The following is a 19,778-nucleotide window of genomic DNA, read 5'->3' as shown; positions in this document are numbered from 1 at the left end:
TGCCCTCCACCGTATACTGTTCATCCTGCCCTCCACGGGGTGGTCCTATTCATCCTGCCCTCCACGGGGTCCTGTTCATCCAGCCCCAACCGGCTCGATCGATCGGGGTACTGTTCAACAAGAGGCAACACCACGGGGTCTTGTTCATCCACCCCCACCGGGAACTGTTCATCCAAACCCCCCCCCCACAACGCTCATTGTTCATCTAGAGGCAGCACCGATCGACTTTAGTTAGCAGCAGTAGCGAAGGAATCACTCGATCGGGTTCAGTTAGCAGCCATCGATTGATCGCTCAGGTTCAGTAACGCGCAGCCTGCAGTGCAATCGCTCGGGTTCAGTTAGAGCCCAACGCCTCGCTCGGGTTAAGTTAGAGCCCAACGCCTCGCACACACGCGCGTACGTACGAGAGAAACACGCATCGCTCGGCCCCCGACCACCCACCGTAACTAGGGACTCCCTGATATTTTCCGTGCCCTAGCTTCTACCACGGTTTTTTCCGTCATGGACGACCCAAAGAATGTCATGCAGGTGTGTCTCCGGCCCGCCCAGGACGAAAAGCCCATTTTTTGTCATGGTTTTTTTGTCATAGAAGTAGGACCCCACCACATCTATGATGATACCGGGTTTTTTCACAATTATCATCATAGAAGTGTCATAAGTATGACAGGAAAAAAATTCGTTCGGCCCAAAATGTCATGGGTGTGTCTTTTTTTGTAGTGATGCGGCGCAGGTACCTGTGGTAGGGAGCAACACCAGTGCTAGTGGCAATCATGTGGGTTCCATTTGGATCACTCTCTGGTAGGAGCATTATTTTGCCAGAAGGTCCTGGGATCAGAAAGAGATGGAAATTGAGGGAGTCCTAGATTAGGGTGTCTCCGGACAGCCGGACTATATCCTTTGGCCGGACTGTTGGACTATGAAGATACAAGATTGAAGACTCCGTCCCGTGTCCAGATGAGACTCTCCTTGGCGTGGAAGGCAAGCTTGGCAATACGGATATGTAGATCTCCTCCCTTGTAACCGACTCTGTGTAACCCTAGCCCCCTCCGGTGTCTATATAAACCGGAGGGTTTAGTCCGTAGGACAACAACAATCATACCATAGGCTAGCTTCTAGGGTTTAGACTCTATGATCTCGTGGTAGATCAACTCTTGTAATACTCATATCATCAATATCAATCAAGCAGGATGTAGGGTATTACCTCCATCAAGAGGGCCCGAACCTGGGTAAACATCATGTCCCCCGCCTCCTATTACCAGCCGCCTTAGACGCACAGTTCGGGACCCCCTACCCGAGATCCGCCGGTTTTGACACCGACAGCTCCCTTGTTTTATTTTTGATATGTTGCTAGATAAAACTAAATTGAAAAATGATAGTAGCAATGATGCAGACTAGGTCCGTGATCTGAGGATTATCCTCATTGCTGCACAGAAGAATTATTTCCTTGATGCACCACTAGGTGGCGAACCTGATGCAGGAGCAGATGCAGATGTTATGAACGTTTTGCAAGCTCGGTATAATGACTACTTGATAGTTTAGTGCACCATGCTTTACGGCTTAGAATCGGGACTTCAAAAATGTTTTGAACGCCATGGATCATATGAGATGTTCCAAGAAGATGAAAATGATATTTCAAACTCATGCCTATAAGATGGAGGAGAATAGCTCAGCTAGTGAGCATGTGCTCAGAATGTCTAGGTACTAGCTTGAGTCAAGTGGGAGTTAATCTTCCACATAAGATAGTGATTGACAGAGTTCTCTAGTCACTATCACCAAGTTACTAGAACTTCGTGATGAACTTTAATAGGCAAGGGATGACGCAAACGATTCCCAAGCTCTTCGCGATGCTGAAATCAACGAAGGTAGAAATCAAGAAATAGCATCAAGTGTTGATGGTTAACAAGACCACTAGTTTCAAGAAAAAGGGCAAGGGAAAGAAATGGAAACTTCAAAAAGAATTGCAAGAAAGTTTCCACTCCCATGAAGAAGCCCAAAGCTAGACCCAAGCCTGAAACTGAGTGTTTCTACTTCAAAGGAAATGGTCATCATGGGAGTGGCAACTTTCTTGCAATTCTTTTTAAAGTTTCCATTTCTTTCCCTTGCCCTTTTTCTTGAAACTAGTGGTCTTGTTAACCATCAACACTTGATGCTATTTCTTGATTTCTACCTTCGTTGATTTCAGCATCGCGGAGAGCTTGGGAATCGTTTGCGTCATCCCTTGCATATTATAGTTCATCACGAAGTTCTAGTAACTTGGTGATAGTGACTAGAGAACTCTGTCAATCACTATCTTATCTGGAAGATTAACTCCCACTTGACTCAAGCTAGTACCCAGACATTCTGAGCACATGCTCACTAGCTGAGCTATTCTCCTCCATCTTATAGGCATGAGTCTGAAATATCATTTTCAGCTTCTTGGAACATCTCATATGATCCATGGCGTTCAAAACATTTTTGAAGTCCCAGTTCTAAGCCGTAAAGCATGGTGCACTAAACTATCAAGTAGTCATTATACCGAGATTGCAAAATGTTCATAATGTCTGCATCTGCTCCTGCAATAGTTTCGCCACCTAGTGGTTCATCAAGGACATAATTCTTCTGTGCAGCAATGAGGATAATCCTCAGATCACGGACCCAGTCTCCATCATTGTTACTATCATCTTTAAGTTTAGTTTTCTATAGGAACATATCAAAAATAAAACAAGGGAGCTGTCGGTTTCAAAACCGGCGGATCTCGGGTAGGGGGTCCCGAATAGTGCATCTAAGGCGGATGGTAACAGGAGGTGGGGGACACGATCTTTACCCAGGTTCGGGCCCTCTTGATGGAGGTAATACCATACGTCCTGCTTGATTGATATTGATGATATGCGTATTATAAGAGTTGATCTACCACGAGATCGTAGAGGCTAAACCCTAGAAGCTAGCCTATGGTATGATTGTTGTTCTATGGACTAAACCCTCCAGTTTATATAGACATCGGAGGGGGCTAGGGTTACACAGAGTCGGTTACAAAGGAGGAGATCTACATATCCGTATTGCCAAGCTTGCCTTCCACGCCAAGGAAAGTCCCATCCGGACATGGGACGAAGTCTTCAATCTTGTATCTTCATAGTCCAACAGTCCGGCCAAAGGATATAGTCCGGCTGTCTGGAGACCCCCTAATCCAGGACTCCCTCGGTAGCCCCTGAGCCAGGCTTCAATGACGATGAGTCCGCCGCGCAGATTCGTCTACGACATTGCAAGGCGGGTTCTTCCTCCGAATACTCCATAGACGATTTTGAACACAAGGATAGTGTCCGGCTCTGCAAAACAAGTTCCACATACTGCTACCTCTTGAGCTTGCGTTGGTTTTCCCCGAAGAGGAAAGGATGATGCAGCAGAGTAGCGTAAGTATTTCCCTCAGTTTTTGAGAACCAAGGTATCAATCCAGTAGGAGGCCACGTGCAAGTCCCTCGTACCTACACAACACAAAGAGCTCAACGCAACCAATGCGATTAGGGGTTGTCAATCCCTTCACGGTCACTTACGGAAGTAAGATCCGATAGATAATATTTTTTGGTATTTTTGATATAAAGATTTAAAGTGAAAAGTAAAAGTCAAAGTAAAAACAAAGCAATATTAAAGTGATGGAGATTGATATGATGAGAATAGACCCTGGGGGCCATAGGTTTCACTAGTGGCTTCTCTCAAGAGCATAAGTTTTCTACGGTGGGTGAACAAATTACTGTTGAGCAATTGACAGAATTGAGCATAGTTATGAGAATATCTAGGCATGATCATGTATATAGGCATCACGTCCGTGACAAGTAGATCGAAACGATTCTGCATCTACTACTATTACTCCACTCATCGACCGCTATCCAGCATGCATGTAGAGTATTAAGTTAAAAACAGAGTAACACTTTAAGCAAGATGACATTATGTACAGAGATAAACTCATGCAATATGAAATAAACCCCATCTTGTTATCCTCGATGGCAACGATACAATACGTGTCTTGCTGCCCATTTTGTCACTGGGAAAGAACACCACAACATCGAACCGAAAGCTAAGCACTTCTCCCATGGCAAGAACTACCAATCTAGTTGGCCAAACCAAACGGATAATTCGAAGAGACTTGCGAAGATAACCAATCATACATAAAAGAATTCAGAGAAGATTCAAATGTTGTTCATAGATAGACTTGATCATAAACCCACAATTCATCGGTCTCAACAAACACACCGCAAAAGAAGAATATTACATCGAATAGATCTCCACAAGAGAGGGGGAGAACATTGTATTGAGATCCAAAAAGAGAGAAGAATCCATCTAGCTAATAACCATGGACACGAAGGTCGGAGGTAAACTACTCACACTTCATCGGAGGGGCTATGATGATGTAGAAGCCCTCCGTGATGTCGGCCCTCTTCGGTGGAGCTCCGGAACAGGCCCCAAGATGGGATCTCGTGGATACAGAAAGTTGCGGCGGTGGAATTAGGTTTTTGGCTCCTCTTATGATCGTTTGGGGGTACGTGGGTATATATAGGAGGAAGGAGTACGTCGGTGGAGCACCAAGGGGCCCATGAGGCAGGGGGCGCGCCCTCTAGGGGGGGCACCCCCTACCCTCGTGACCGCCTCCGGTACTTCTTGGAGTAGGGTCCAAGTCTCCTGGGTCTTATCCGAGAAGAAAATAATGTTCCAAAAAGGACTTTTCGGTTTGGACTCCGTTTGATATTCTATTTCTTCGAAACACTGAAATAGGCAAAAAACAACAATTCTGGGTTGGGCCTCCGGTTAATAGGTTAGTCCCAAAAATAATATAAAGTGGAAAATAAAGTCCAATATAGTCCAAAACAGTAGATAATATAGCATGGAGCAATCAAAAATTATAGATACGTTGGAAACGTATCAGGCATCCCCAAGCTTAATTCCTGCTCGTCCTCGAGTAGGTAAATGATAAAAAGAGAATTTTTGATGTGGAGTGCTACTTGCCATAATTTCAATGCAAAATTTCTTAATTGTGGTATGAATATTCAGATTAGAAAGATTCAAGACAAAAGTTCATATTGACATAAAGAATAATAACACTTCAAGCAAACTAACAAAGCAATTATATTTTCTCAAAGTAACATGGACAAAGAAAGTTCATCCCTACAAAATCATATAGTTTAGTCATGCTCCATTTTCGTCACACAAGAATGCTCTCATCATGCACAACCCCGATGACAAGCCAAGCAATTGTTTCATACCTTAATAATTTCAAACTCATAAACTTTCACGCAATACATGAGCGTGAGCCATGGATATAGCACTATGGTTGGAATTGAATATAATGATGCGGGTTGTGTGGAGAAGACAAAAAAGGAGAAAGTCTCACATCAACGAGGCTAATCAATGGTCTAGGGAGATGCCCATCGATTGATGTTAATGCGAGGAGTAGGGATTGCCATGCAACAGGTGCACTAGAGCTATAAATGTATGAAAGCTCAACAAAAGAAACTAAGTGGGTGTGCATCCAACTTGCTTGCTCATGAAGACCTAGGGCACTTGAGGAGGCCCATTGTTGGAATATACAAGCCAAGTTCTATAATGAAAAATTCCCACTAGTATATGAAAGTGATAACTCAAGAGACTCTCTATATGAAGAACATGGTGCTACTTTGAAGCACAATATATGAGACTCGCTATATCATGGTGCTACTTTGAAGCACAAGTGTGGAAAAAAGGATAGTAACATTTCCCCTTTTTGTTGTTTTTTGGGCCTTCTTTTTTTTGGCCTTTCTTCCCCTTTTTTTGGGACAATGCTCTATTGAATGATGATCATCACACTTCTATTTATTTACAACTAAATGATTACAACTCGATACTAGAACAAAGTATGACTCTATATGAATGCCTCCGGCGGTGTACCGGGATATGCAATGAATCAAGAGTGACAAGTAAAAATTATGAACGGTGGCTTTGCCACAAATACTATGTCAACTGCATGATCATGCTAAGCAATATGACAATGATGAATGTGTCATGATAAACTGGATGGTGGAAAGTTGCATGGCAATATATCTCGGAATAGCTATGGAAATGCCATAATAGGTAGGTATGGTGGCTGTTTTGAGGAAGATAGAAGGAGGTTTATGTGTGAAAGAACGTATCATATCACGGGGTTTGGATGCACCGGCGAAGTTTGCACCAACTCTCAATGTGAGAAAGGGCAATGCACGTACCATAGAGGCTAGAAATGATGGAAGGGTGAGAGTGCGTATAATCCATGGACTCAACATTAGTCATAGAGAACTCATATACTTATTGCAAAAATCTACAAGCCATCAAAAACCAAAGTATTACGCGCATGCTCCTAGGGGGATAGATGTTGGGGAACGTAGTAATTTCAAAAAAATTCCTACACACACGCAAGATCATGATGATGTATAGCAACGAGAGGGGAGAGTGTGATCTACGTACCCTTGTAGATCGACAACGGAAGCATTTGGTTGATGTAGTACTGTCGCAGGGCTTCGCCTAAGCACCAAAACTACGGCACCTCCGAGTTTTAGCACACGTTCAGCTCGATGACGATCCCCGGACTCCGATCCAGCAAAGTGTCGGGGAAGAGTTCAGTCAGCACGACGGCGTGGTGACGATCTTGATGTACTACTGTCGCAGGGCTTCGCCTAAGCACCGCTACAATATTATTGAGGACTATGGTGGCAGGGGGCGCCGCACACGGCTAACAATATGATCACGTGGATCAACTTGTGTGTCTCTGGGGTGCCCCTGCCTCCGTATATAAAGGTTCAAGAAGGGGAGGCTGGCCGGCCACCATAGGGTGCGCCAGGAGGAGTCCTACTCCCTCCGGGAGTAGGACTTCTCCCCCAATCCTAGTTGGAATAGGATTCGTGAGGTGGAAAAGAGAGAGAGACAATGAGGGTGGCGCCGACCCCCTCTCTCCTTGTCCTATTCGGACTAGGGGGGAGGGGCGCGCGGCCCTAGCCCTGGCCGCCTCTTCTCTTCTTCCACTAAGGCCCATTAAGGCCCATTTAGCTCCCGGGGGGTTCCGGTAACCTCCCGGTACTCCGGTAAAATCCCGATTTCACCCGGAAAACTTCCGATATCCAAACATAGGCTTCCAATATATCAATCTTTATGTCTCGACCATTTCGAGACTCCTCGTCATGTCCGTGATCACATCCGGGACTCCGAACAACCTTCGGTACATCAAAATGTATAAACTCATAATATAACTGTCATCGAAACCTTAAGCGTGCGGACCCTACGGGTTCGAGAACAATGTAGACATGACCGAGACATGTCTCCGGTCAATAACCAATAGCGGGACCTGGATGCCCATATTGGCTCCTACATATTCTACGAAGATCTTTATCGGTCAGACCGCATAACAACATACGTTGTTCCCTTTGTCATCGGTATGTTACTTGCCCGAGATTCGATCGTCGGTATCCAATACCTTGTTCAATCTTGTTACCGGCAAGTTTCTTTACTCGTTCCGTAATACATCAGCTCGTAACTAACTCATTAGTTGCATTGCTTGCAAGGCTTAAGTGATGTGCATTACCGAGAGGGCCCAGAGATACCTCTCCGACGATCGGAGTGACAAATCCTAATCTCGAAATACGTCAACCCAACATGTACCTTTGGAGACACCTGTAGAGCACCTTTATAAGCACCCAGTTACGTTGTGACGTTTGGTACCACACAAAGTGTTCCTCCGGCACACGGGAGTTACATAATCTCGTAGTCATAGGGACATGTATAAGTCATGAAGAAAGCAATAGCAACATACTAACGATCGGGTGCTAAGCTAATGGAACGGGTCATGTCAATCAGATCATTCAACTAATGATGTGATCCCGTTAATCAAATAACAACTCTTTGTCAATGGTTAGGAAACATAACCATCTTTGATTAACGAGCTAGTCAAGTAGAGGCATACTAGTGACACTCTATTTGTCTATGTATTCACACATGTATTATGTTTCCGGTTAATACAATTCTAGCATGAATAACAAACATTTATCATGATATAAGGAAATAAATAATAACTTTATTATTGCCTCTAGGGCATATTTCCTTCAGTCTCCCACTTGCACTAGAGTCAATAATCTAGATCACATCGCCATGTGATCTAACATCAATAGTTCACATCTTTATGTGATTGGTTCACATCTCCATGTGACTAACACCCAAAGGGTTTACTAGATTCAATAATCTAGTTCACATCGCTATGTGATTAAGACCCAAAAAGTGATCATGTTTTGCTTGTGAGAGAAGTTTAGTCAATGGGTCTGCCACATTCAGATCCGCATGTATTTTGCAAATTTCTATGTCAACAATGCTCTGCATGGAGCTACTCTAGCTAATTGCTCCCACTTTCAATATGTATCCAGATTGATACTTAGAGTCATCTGGATCAGTGTCAAAACTTGCATCGACGTAACCCTTTACGATGAACCTTTTGTCACCTCCGTAATCGAGAAACATATCCTTATTCCAGTAAGGATAATTTTGACCGCTGTCCATTGATCTACTCCTAGATCACTATTGTACTCCCTCTCTTAACACAATGTATGGTATACAATAGATTTGGTACACAGCATGGCATACTTTATAGAACCTATGACTGAGGCATAGGGAATGACTTTCATTCTCTTTCTATCTTCTGCCGTGGTCGGGCTTTGAGTCTTACTCAACTTCACACCTTGTAACACAGGCAAGAAACTTTTTCTTTGACTGTTCCACTTTGAACTACTTCAAAATCTTGTCAAGGTATGTACTCATTGAAAAAACTTATCAAGCGTCTTGATATATCTCTATAGATCTTGATACTCAATATGTAAGCAGCTTCACCGAGGTCTTTCTTTGAAAAACTGCTTTCAAACATCCTTTATGCTTTGCAGAATAATTCTACATTATTTCCGATCAACAATATGTCATTCACATATACTTATCAGAAATGTTGTAGTCCTCCCACTCACTTTCTTGTAAATACAGGCTTCACCGCAAGTCTGTATAAAACTATATGCTTTGATCAACTTATCAAAGCGTATATTCCAACTCCGAGATGCTTGCACCAGTCCATAAATGGATCGCTGGAGCTTGCATATTTTGTTAGCTCCCTTTGGATCGACAAAACCTTCCGGTTGCATCATATACAACTTTTCTTCCAGAAATCCATTCAGGAATGCAGTTTTGACATCCATCTGCCAAATTTCATAATCATAAAATGCGGCAATTGCTAACATGATTCGGACAGACTTAAGCATCGCTACGGGTGAGAAGGTCTCATCGTAGTCAACCCCTTGAACTTGTCGAAAACCTTTTGCGACAAGTCGAGCTTTGTAGACAGTAATATTACCGTCAGCGTCAGTCTTCTTCTTGAAGATCCATTTATTCTCAATTGCTTGCCGATCATCGGGCAAGTCAACCAAAGTCCATACTTTGTTCTCATACATGGATCCCATCTTAGATTTCATGGCTTCAAGCCATTTTGTGGAATCTGGGCTCACCATCGCTTCTTCATAGTTCGTAGGTTCATCATGATCTAGCAGCATGATTTCCAGAACAGGATTACCGTACCACTCTGGCGCGGTTCTCACTCTGGTTGATCTACGAGGTTCAGTAGTATCTTGTCCTAAAGTTTCATGATCATTATCATTAGCTTCCTCACTAATTGGTGTAGGTGTCGCAGAAACAGTTTTCTGTGATGTACTACTTTCCAATAAGGGAGCAGGTACAGTTACCTCATCAAGTTCTACTTTCCTCCCACTCACATCTTTCGAGAGAAACTCCTTCTCTAGAAAGGATCCATTCTTAGCAACGAATGTCTTGCCTTCGGATCTGTGATAGAAGGTGTACCCAACTGTCTCCTTTGGGTATCCTATGAAGACATATTTCTCCAATTTGAGTTTGAGCTTATGAGATGAAACTTTTTCACATAAGCATCGCAACTCCAAACTTTAAGAAACGACAGCTTAGGTTTCTTGCCAAACCATAGTTCACACGGTGTCGTCTCAACGGATTTAGATGGTGCCCTATTTAACATGAATGCAGCTATCTCTAATGCATAACCCCAAAACGATAGTGGTAGATCGGTAAGAGACATCATAGATCGCACTATATCTAATAAAGTACGGTTATGACATTCGGACACACCATTACACTATGGTGTTCCAGGTGGCGTGAGTAGTGAAACTATTTCACATTGTTTTAATTGAAGGCCAAACTCGTAACTCAAATATTTTACCTCTGCGATCATATCGTAGAAACTTTTTATTTTCTTGTCACGATGATTTTCCACTTCACTCTGAAATTCTTTGAACTGTTCAAATGTTTCAGATTTATGTTTCATCAAGTAGATATCCCCATATCTGCTCAAATCATCTGTGAAGGTCAGAAAATAATGATACCTGTTGCAAGCCTTAATATTCATCGGACCACATACATCAGTATGTATGATGTCCTGCAAATCTGTTGCTTGCTTCATTGTTCCGGAGAACGGTGTTTTAGTCATCTTGCCCATAAGGCATGGTTCGCAAGCATCAAGTGATTCATAATCAAGTGATTCCAAAAGCCCATCAGTATGGAGTTTCTTCATGCGCTTTACACCAATATGACTTTAAACGGCAGTGCTACAAATAAGTTGCACTATCATTATTAACTTTGCATCTTTTGGTTTCAATATTATTATTATGTGTATCACTACGATCGAGATCCAACGAACTATTTTCATTGGGTGTGTAACCATATAAGGTTTTATTCATGTAAACAGAACAACAATTTATTCTCTTACTTAAATGAATAACCATATTACAATAAACATGATAAAATCATATTCATGCTCAACGCAAACACCAAATAACACTTATTTAGGTTCAACACTAATCCCGAAATTATAGGGAGTGTGCGATGATGATCATATCAATCTTGGAACCACTTCCAACACACATCATCACTTCACCCTTAACTAGTCTCTGTTTATTCTGCAACTCCCGTTTCGAGTAACTAATCTTAGCAACTGAACTAGTATCAAATACTGAGGTGTTGCTATAAACACTAGTAAAGTACACATCAATAACATGTATATCAAATATACTTATGTTCACTTTGCCATCCTTCTTATCCGCCAAATACTTGGGGCAGTTCTTCTTCCAGTGACCAGTCCCTTTGCAGTAGAAGCACTTAGTCTCAGGCTTAGGACCAGACTTGGGCTTCTTCACTTGAGCAGCAACTTGCTTGTTGTTCTTCTTGAAGTTCCCCTTCTTCCCTTTGCACTTTTCTTGAAACTAGTGGTCTTGTTAACCATCAACACTTGATGTTTTTCTTGATTTCTACCTTTCGTTGATTTCAGCATCACGAAGAGCTTGGGAGTTGTTTCCATTCATCATGAAGTTCTACTAACTTGGTGATGGTGACTAGAGAATTCTGTCAGTCACTATCTTATCTGGAAGATTAACTCCCACTTGATTCAAACGATTATAGTACCCAGACAATCTGAGCACATGCTCACTAGTTGAGCGATTCTCCTCCATCTTTTAGCTATAGAACTTGTTGGAGACTTCATATCTCTCAACTCGGGTATTTGCTTGAAATATTAACTTCAACTCCTGGAACATCTCATATGGTCCATGACATTCAAAACGTCTTTGAAGTCCCGATTCTAAGCCATTAAGCATGGTGCACTAAACTATCAAGTAGTCATCATATTGAGCTAGCCAAACGTTCATAACGTCTGCATCTGCTCCTGCAATAGGCCCGTCACCTAGCGGTGCATCAAGGACATAATTCTTCTGTGTAGCAATGAGGATAAACCTCAAATCGCGGATCCAATCCGCATCATTGCTACTAACATCTTTCAACACAATTTTCTCTAGGAACATATCAAAATAAACATATGAAAGCAACAACGCGAGCTATTGATCCACAACATAGATATGCTAATACTACCAGGACTAAGTTCATGATAAATTAAAGTTCAATTAATCATATTACTTAAGAACTCCCACTTAGATAGACATCCCTCTAATCCTCTAAGTGATTACGTGATCCAAATCAACTAAACCATGTCCGATCATCACCTGAGATGGAGTAGTTTCATTGGTGAACATCACTATGTTGATCATATCTACTATATTATTCACGCTCGACCTTTCGGTCTCCGTGTTCCGAGGCCATATCTGTATATGCTTGGCTCGTCAAGTATAACCTGAGTATTCCGCGTGTGCAACTATTTTGCACCCGTTGTATTTGAACGTAGAGCCTATCACACCCGAACATCACGTGGTGTCTCAGCACGAAGAACTTTCGCAGCGGTGCATACTCAGGGAGAACACTTCTTGATAATTTAGTGAGAGATCATCTTATAATGCTACCGTCAATCAAAGCAAGATAAGATGCATAAAAGATAAACATCACATGCAATCAATATAAGTGATATGATATGGCCATCATCATCTTGTGCTTGTGATCTCCATCTCCGAAGCACCGTCATGATCACCATCGTCACCGGCGCGACACCTTGATCTCCATCATAGCATCGTTGTCGTCTCGCCAATCTTATGCTTCCACGACTATCACTACCGCTTAGTGATAAAGTAAAGCATTACAGCGCGATTGCATTGCATACAATAAAGCGACAACCATATGGCTCCTGCCAGTTGCCGATAACTCAGTTACAAAACATGATCATCTCATACAATAAAATTTAGCATCATGTCTTGACCATATCACATCACAACATGCCCTGCAAAAACAAGTTAGACGTCCTCTACTTTGTTGTTGCATGTTTTACGTGGCTGCTACGGGCTTAAGCAAGAACCAATCTTACCTACGCATCAAAACCACAACGATAGTTTGTCAAGTTGGTGCTATTTTAACCTTCGCAAGGACCGGGCATAGCCACACTCAGTTCAACTAAAGTTGGAGAAACTGTCACCCGCAAGCCACCTATGTGCAAAGCACGTCGGGAGAACCGGTCTCGCGTAAGCGTATGCGTAATGTCGGTCCGGGCCGCTTCATCCAACAATACCGCCGAACCAAAGTATGACATGCTGGTAAGCAGTATGACTTATATCGCCCACAACTCACTTGTGTTCTACTCGTGCATATAACATCAACACATAAAACCTAGGCTCTGATACCACTGTTGGGGAACGTAGTAATTTCAAAAAAATTCCTACGCACACGCAAGATCACGGTGATGTATAGCAACGAGAGGGGAGAGTGTGATCTACGTACCCTTGTAGATCGACAACGGAAGCGTTTGGTTGATGTAGTCGTATGTCTCCACGGCCCGACCGACCAAGCACCGAAACTACGGCACCTCCGAATTTTAGCACACGTTCAGCTCGATGACGATCCCCGGACTCCGATCCAGCAAAGTGTCGGGGAAGAGTTCAGTCAGCACGACGGCGTGGTGACGATCTTGATGTACTACTGTCGCAGGGCTTCGCCTAAGCACCGCTACAATATTATCGAGGACTATGGTGGCAGGGGGCGCCGCACATGGCTAAGAATATGATCACGTGGATCAACTTGTGTGTCTCTGGGGTGCTCCTGCCTCCGTATATAAAGGTTCAAGAGGGGGAGGCTGGTTGGTCACTATAGGGCGCGCCAGGAGGAGTCCTACTCCCTCCGGGAGTAGGACTTCTCCCCCAATCCTAGTTGGAATAGGATTCGTGAGGTGGAAAAGAGAGAGAGAGAGAAGGAGGGGGACGCCGGCCCCCTCTCTCCTTGTCCTATTCGGACTAGGGGGGAGGGGCGCGCGGTCCTAGCACTGGCCGCCTCTTCTCTTCTTCCACTAAGGCCCATTAAGGCCCATTTAGCTCCCGGGGGGTTCCGGTAACCTCCCGGTACTCCGGTAAAATCCCGATTTCACCCGGAACACTTCCGATATCCAAACATAGGCTTCCAATATATCAATCTTTATGTCTCGACCATTTCGAGACTCCTCGTCATGTCCGTGATCACATCCGGGACTCCGAACAACCTTCGGTACATCAAAACGTATAAACTCATAATATAACTGTCATCGAAACCTTAAGCGTGCGGACCCTACGGGTTCGAGAACAATTTAGACATGACCGAGACATGTCTCCGGTCAATAACCAATAGCGGGACCTGGATGCCCATATTGGCTCCTACATATTCTACGAAGATCTTTATCGGTCAGACCGCATAACAACATACGTTGTTCCCTTTGTCATCGGTATGTTACTTGCCCGAGATTCGATCGTCGGTATCCAATACCTAGTTCAATCTTGTTACCGGCAAGTCTCTTTACTCGTTCCGTAATACATCATCTCATAACTAACTCATTAGTTGCATTGCTTGCAAGGCTTAAGTGATGTGCATTACCGAGAGGGCCCAGAGATACCTCTCCGACGATCGGAGTGACAAATCCTAATCTCGAAATACGTCAACCCAACATGTACCTTTGGAGACACCTGTAGAGAACCTTTATAATCACCCAGTTACGTTGTGACGTTTGGTAGCACACAAAATGTTCCTCCGGCACACGGGAGTTACATAATCTCATAGTCATAGGGACATGTATAAGTCATGAAGAAAGTAATAGCAACATACTAAACGATCGGGTGCTAAGCTAATGGAATGGGTCATGTCAATCAGATCATTCAACTAATGATGTGATCCCGTTAATCAAATAACAACTCTTTGTCAATGGTTAGGAAACATAACCATCTTTGATTAACGAGCTAGTCAAGTAGAGGCATACTAGTGACACTCTGTTTGTCTATGTATTCACACATGTATTATGTTTCCGGTTAATACAATTCTAGCATGAATAATAAACATTTATCATGATATAAGGAAATAAATAATAACTTTAGTATTGCCTCTAGGGCATATTTCCTTCAATAGATTGGTAGGAAATGACCATCGCTCGTCCCCGACCGCCACTCATAAGGAGGACAATCAAATAACACCTCATGTTTCAAATTTGTTGCATAATGTTAACCATACGTGCATGCTACGGGACTTGCAAACTTTAACTCAAGCACTTCTCAAATTCACAATTACTCTACTAGCATGACTTTGATATTACTACCTCCATATCTCAAAACAATTATCAATCATCCAACTTTTCTTAGTATTCAACGCACTCAAAAGAAAGTTTCACAAATCTTGAATACCAAGCAAGTTATTATTAAGCAAATTACCATGCTATTACGACTCTCAAAATAATTTAAGTGAAGCATGAGAGATCATAGTTTCTTTAAAACAAAACACCACCGTGCTCTAAAAGATCTAAGTGAAGCACATAGAGCAAAACTGCATAGCTCAAAAGATATAAGTGAAGCACATAGAGTATTCTATCAAATTTTAATTCATAGATGACTCTCTCAAAAGGTGTGTACAGCAAGGATGATTGTGGCACACTAACAAACAAAGACACAAATAATACAAGACGCTCCAAGCAAAACACATATCATGTTGGTGAATAAAAATATAGCTCCAAGTAAATTACCGATGGAAGTGGATGAAAGAGGGGATGCCTTCCGGGGCATCCCCAAGCTTTGACTTTTTGGTGTCCTTGGATTATCTTGGGGGTGCCATGGGCATCCCCAAGCTTAGGATCTTGCCACTCCTTGTTCCATAATCCATCAAAAGAACTCACCCAAAACTTGAAAACTTCACAACACAAAACTCAATAGAAATATCGTGAGCTCCGTTAGAGAAAGAAAACATAAAACCACTTCAAGGTACTGTAATGAACTCACTATTTCTTTATTTTGGTGTTAAACCTACTGTATTCCAACTTCTCTATGGATTATAAACTATTTTACTAACCATAGATTCATCAAATTAAGCAAACAACACACGAAAAACAGAATCTGTCAAAAAACAGAACTGTCTGTAGTAATTTGTAACTAACGCAAACTTCTGGACCTCCAAAAAATCTACCAAAATTAGAAGACCTAGATAATTTGTTTATTGATCAGCAGAAATTGGAATCAGTATTTTATCACGTTCTGATGATTTTTAGTAATTCGGGCACTGAACGCAAAGTTTCTAGAAATTACAGCAAGATCAAATAACTATCATCCAAGAAGATCCAATAGGTCTAGCTTGGCACAAACACTAATTAAAACACAAAACCACAACCAAACAGAGGGTAGATGGGTTATTTATTCCCTAACATAAGAAAAACACAAAAAAAATTGGGTTTCCTCCCAACAAGCGCTATCGTTTAACGCCCCTAGCTAGGCATAAAAGCGAGGATAGATCTAGGTGTTGCCATCTTTGGAAGGCAATCCATAAGTGGCTCTCATGATGGTTTCATATGGAAATTTCATTTTATTTCTTGGAAAGTGTTCCGTGCCCTTTTTTAATGGAAACTGGAATCTAATATTCCCTTCCTTCATATCAATAATCGCACCAACTGTTCTAAGGAAAGGTCTACCAAGAATAATAGGGCAAGAAGGATTGCAATCTATATCAAGAACAATGAAATCTATGGGCACATAATTCCTATTTGCAACAATAAGAACATCGTTAATCCTTCCCATAGGTTTCTTAATAGTAGAATCTGTGAGATGTAAGTTTGAAGAGCAATCATCAAGATCGCGGAAATCTAGCAAATCACACAAAGTTTTGGGGATAGTGGAGACACTAGCACCCAAATCACACAAAGCATAAAACTCTTGATCTTTAATTTTAATTTTGATAGTTGGTTCCCACTCATCATAGAGTTTTCTAGGGATAGAGACTTTCAACTCAAGTTTTTCTTCATAAGATTGCATCAAGGCATCAACAATATGTTCGGTGAAGGCTTTCTTTTGACTATAAGCATGCAGAGAGTTTAGCATGGATTGCAACAAGGAAATACAATCAATCAAAGAGCAAGTTTCATAATTAAATTCCTTGAAATCCAATATAGTGGGTTTAGCAACTTCTAAATTTTTATTTCTTTCAATCCCACTTTCATCAATTTCATCATTAAGATCTAAACACTCCGAATTTTTAGAACGCCTTCTAGGTAAAGGAAGATCATATTCAGTTTCATCAAGACTCATATTGCAAAACAAAGATTTGATAGGGGACACATCAATAACTTTTAGATCTTCATCTTGATTTTCATAGGTATTGGAAGAACATGCTTTAATAAAGGCATCTTTTGAAGCACGCATCCTAGCGGTTCTTTCCTTGCACTCATCAATGGAAATTATCATAGCTTTGAGAGAGTCATTGATATCATGCTTAGGAGGAATAGATCTAAGCTTTAAAGAATCAATCTCAAGAGAAATTCTATAAATGTTCCTAGCCAAATCATCAACTTTAAGCACTTTCTCTTCAAGCAAAGCATTAAAATTCTTTTGTGAATTCATAAACTCTTTAATACTATTCTCAAATTCAGAAGGCATCTTATTATAATTTCCATAAGAGTTGTTGTAGGAATTTCCATAATTATTAGAAGGATTACTAGGATATGGCCTAGGATTAAAATTCCCTCTATAAGCGTTGTTACCAAAATTATCCCTACCAACAAAATTCACATCCATAGATTAATTGTTATTATCAATCAAGGTAGACAAAGGCATATCATTAGGATCATAAGAAACACTCTTAGTAGCAAATAATTTCATAAGTTCATCCATCTTTCCACTCAAAACATTAATTTCTTCTATCACATGCACTTTTTATTAGAAGATATTTCAGTATGCCATTGAGAATAATTAACCATAATATTATCTAGGAGTTTAGTAGCATCTCATAAAGTGATTTCCATAAAAGTGCCTCCCGTGGCCGAATCTAAAAGATTTCTAGAAGCAAAATTCAATCCGGCATAAAATTTTTGTATAATCATCCACAAATTGAAAAAATGAGTAGGGAAATTATGTAACATTAATTTCACTCTCTCCCAAGCTTGTGCAACATGTTCATGATCAAATTTCTTAAAATTCATAATATCGTTTCTAAGAGAGATGATCTTAGCGGGAGGAAAATACTTAGAGATAAAAGCATCTTTGCACTTGTTCCAAGAATCAATACTATTTTTAGGCAAATACGAAAACCAAGCTTTAGCACGATCTCTAAGCGAAAAAGGAAATAACTTCAATTTAACGACATCATTATTGACATATTTTTTCTTTTGCATATCACATAAATCAACGAAGCTATACATATGAGTAGCGACATCTTCACTAGGAAGGCCGGCGAATTGATCTTTCATAACAAGATTCAACAAAGCAGTATTGATTTCACAAGATTTAGTATTGGCAAGAGGAGCAATCGGAGTGCTAAGAAAATCATTATTGTTGGTATTTGTGAAGTCACACAATTTGGTAGTATCTTGAGCCATCGCGACAAACAAGCAATCCAACACACGAGCAAACAAAAGGCAAGCGAGAAAAAGGCAAACGGAGAAGGAGAAGGGGAAGGAGAAAGAGAGGGCGAATAAAACGGCAAGGGTGAAGTAGGGGAGAGGAAAACGAGAGGGAAATGGGAACCAATGTAATGCGGGAGATAGGGATTGTGATGGGTACTTGGTATGTTGACTTTTTGCATAGACTCCCCGGCAACGGCGCCAGAAATTCTTCTTGCTACCTCTTGAGCTTGTGTTGGTTTTCCCCGAAGAGGAAAGGATGATGCAGCAGAGTAGCATAATTATTTCCCTTAGTTTTTGAGAACCATGGTATCAATCCAGTAGGAGGCCACGCGCAAGTCCCTCTTACCTACACAACACAAAGAGCTCAACGCAACCAACGCGATTAAGGGTTGTCAATCCCTTCACAGTCACTTACGGAAGTGAGATCCGATAGATAATATTTTTTGGTATTTTTGATATAAAGATGCAAAGTGAAAAGTAAAAGGCAAAGTAAAAACAAAGCAAGATTAAAGTGATGGAGATTGATATGATGAGAATAGACCCTGGGGGCCATAGGTCTCACTAGTGGCTTCTCTCAAGAGCATAAGTTTTCTATGGTGGGTGAACAAATTACTGTTGAGCAATTGACAGAATTGAGCATAGTTATGAGAATATCTAGGCATGATCATGTATATAGGCATCATGTCCGTAACAAGTAGATCGAAACGATTCTGCATCTACTACTATTACTCCACTCATCGATCGCTATCCAGCATGCATCTAGAGTATTAAGTTAAAAACAGAGTAACGCTTTGAGCAAGATGACATGATGTAGAGAGATAAATTCATGCAATATGAAATAAACCCCATCTTGTTATCCTCGATGGCAACGATACAATACGTGTCTTGCTGCCCCTTCTGTCACTGGGAAGGAACACCGCAAGATCAAACCCAAAGCTAAGCACTTCTCCCATGGCAAGAACTACCAATCTAGTTGGCCAAACCAAACGGATAATTCGAAGAGACTTGCGAAGATAACCAATCATACATAAAAGAATTCAGAGAAGATTCAAATATTGTTCATAGATAGACTTGATCATAAACCCACAATTCATCGGTCTCAACAAACACACCGTAAAAGAAGAAGATTACATCGAATAGATCTTGACAAGAGAGGGGGAGAACATTGTATTGAGATCCAAAAAGAGAGAAGAAGCCATCTAGCTAATAACTATGGACCCGAAGGTCTGAGGTAAACTACTCACACTTCGTCGGAGGGGCTATGATGATGTAGAAGCCCTCCATGATGACGGCCCTCTCCGGCGGAGCTCCGGAACAGGCCCCAATATGGGATCTCGTGGATACAGAAAGTTGCGGTGGTGGAATTAGGGTTTTGGCTCCTCTTCTGATCGTTTGGGGGTACGTGGGTATATATAGGAGGAAGGAGTACGTC

General features: G+C 41.7%; 1 pseudogene; it reads right to left on the bottom strand.

Annotated features, from left to right (window-relative positions):
- LOC119315971 overlaps positions 1-19,778 on the bottom strand; it is a 60,026-nt pseudogene that overhangs the window by 8,011 nt on the left and 32,237 nt on the right.

Source organism: Triticum dicoccoides, chromosome 6A (genome assembly GCF_002162155.2).
Source record: "Triticum dicoccoides isolate Atlit2015 ecotype Zavitan chromosome 6A, WEW_v2.0, whole genome shotgun sequence".
Taxonomy (NCBI): domain Eukaryota; kingdom Viridiplantae; phylum Streptophyta; class Magnoliopsida; order Poales; family Poaceae; genus Triticum; species Triticum dicoccoides.
The sequence above is the reverse complement of the archived record's forward strand: the minus strand, read 5'-3'. Positions and strand labels throughout refer to the sequence as shown.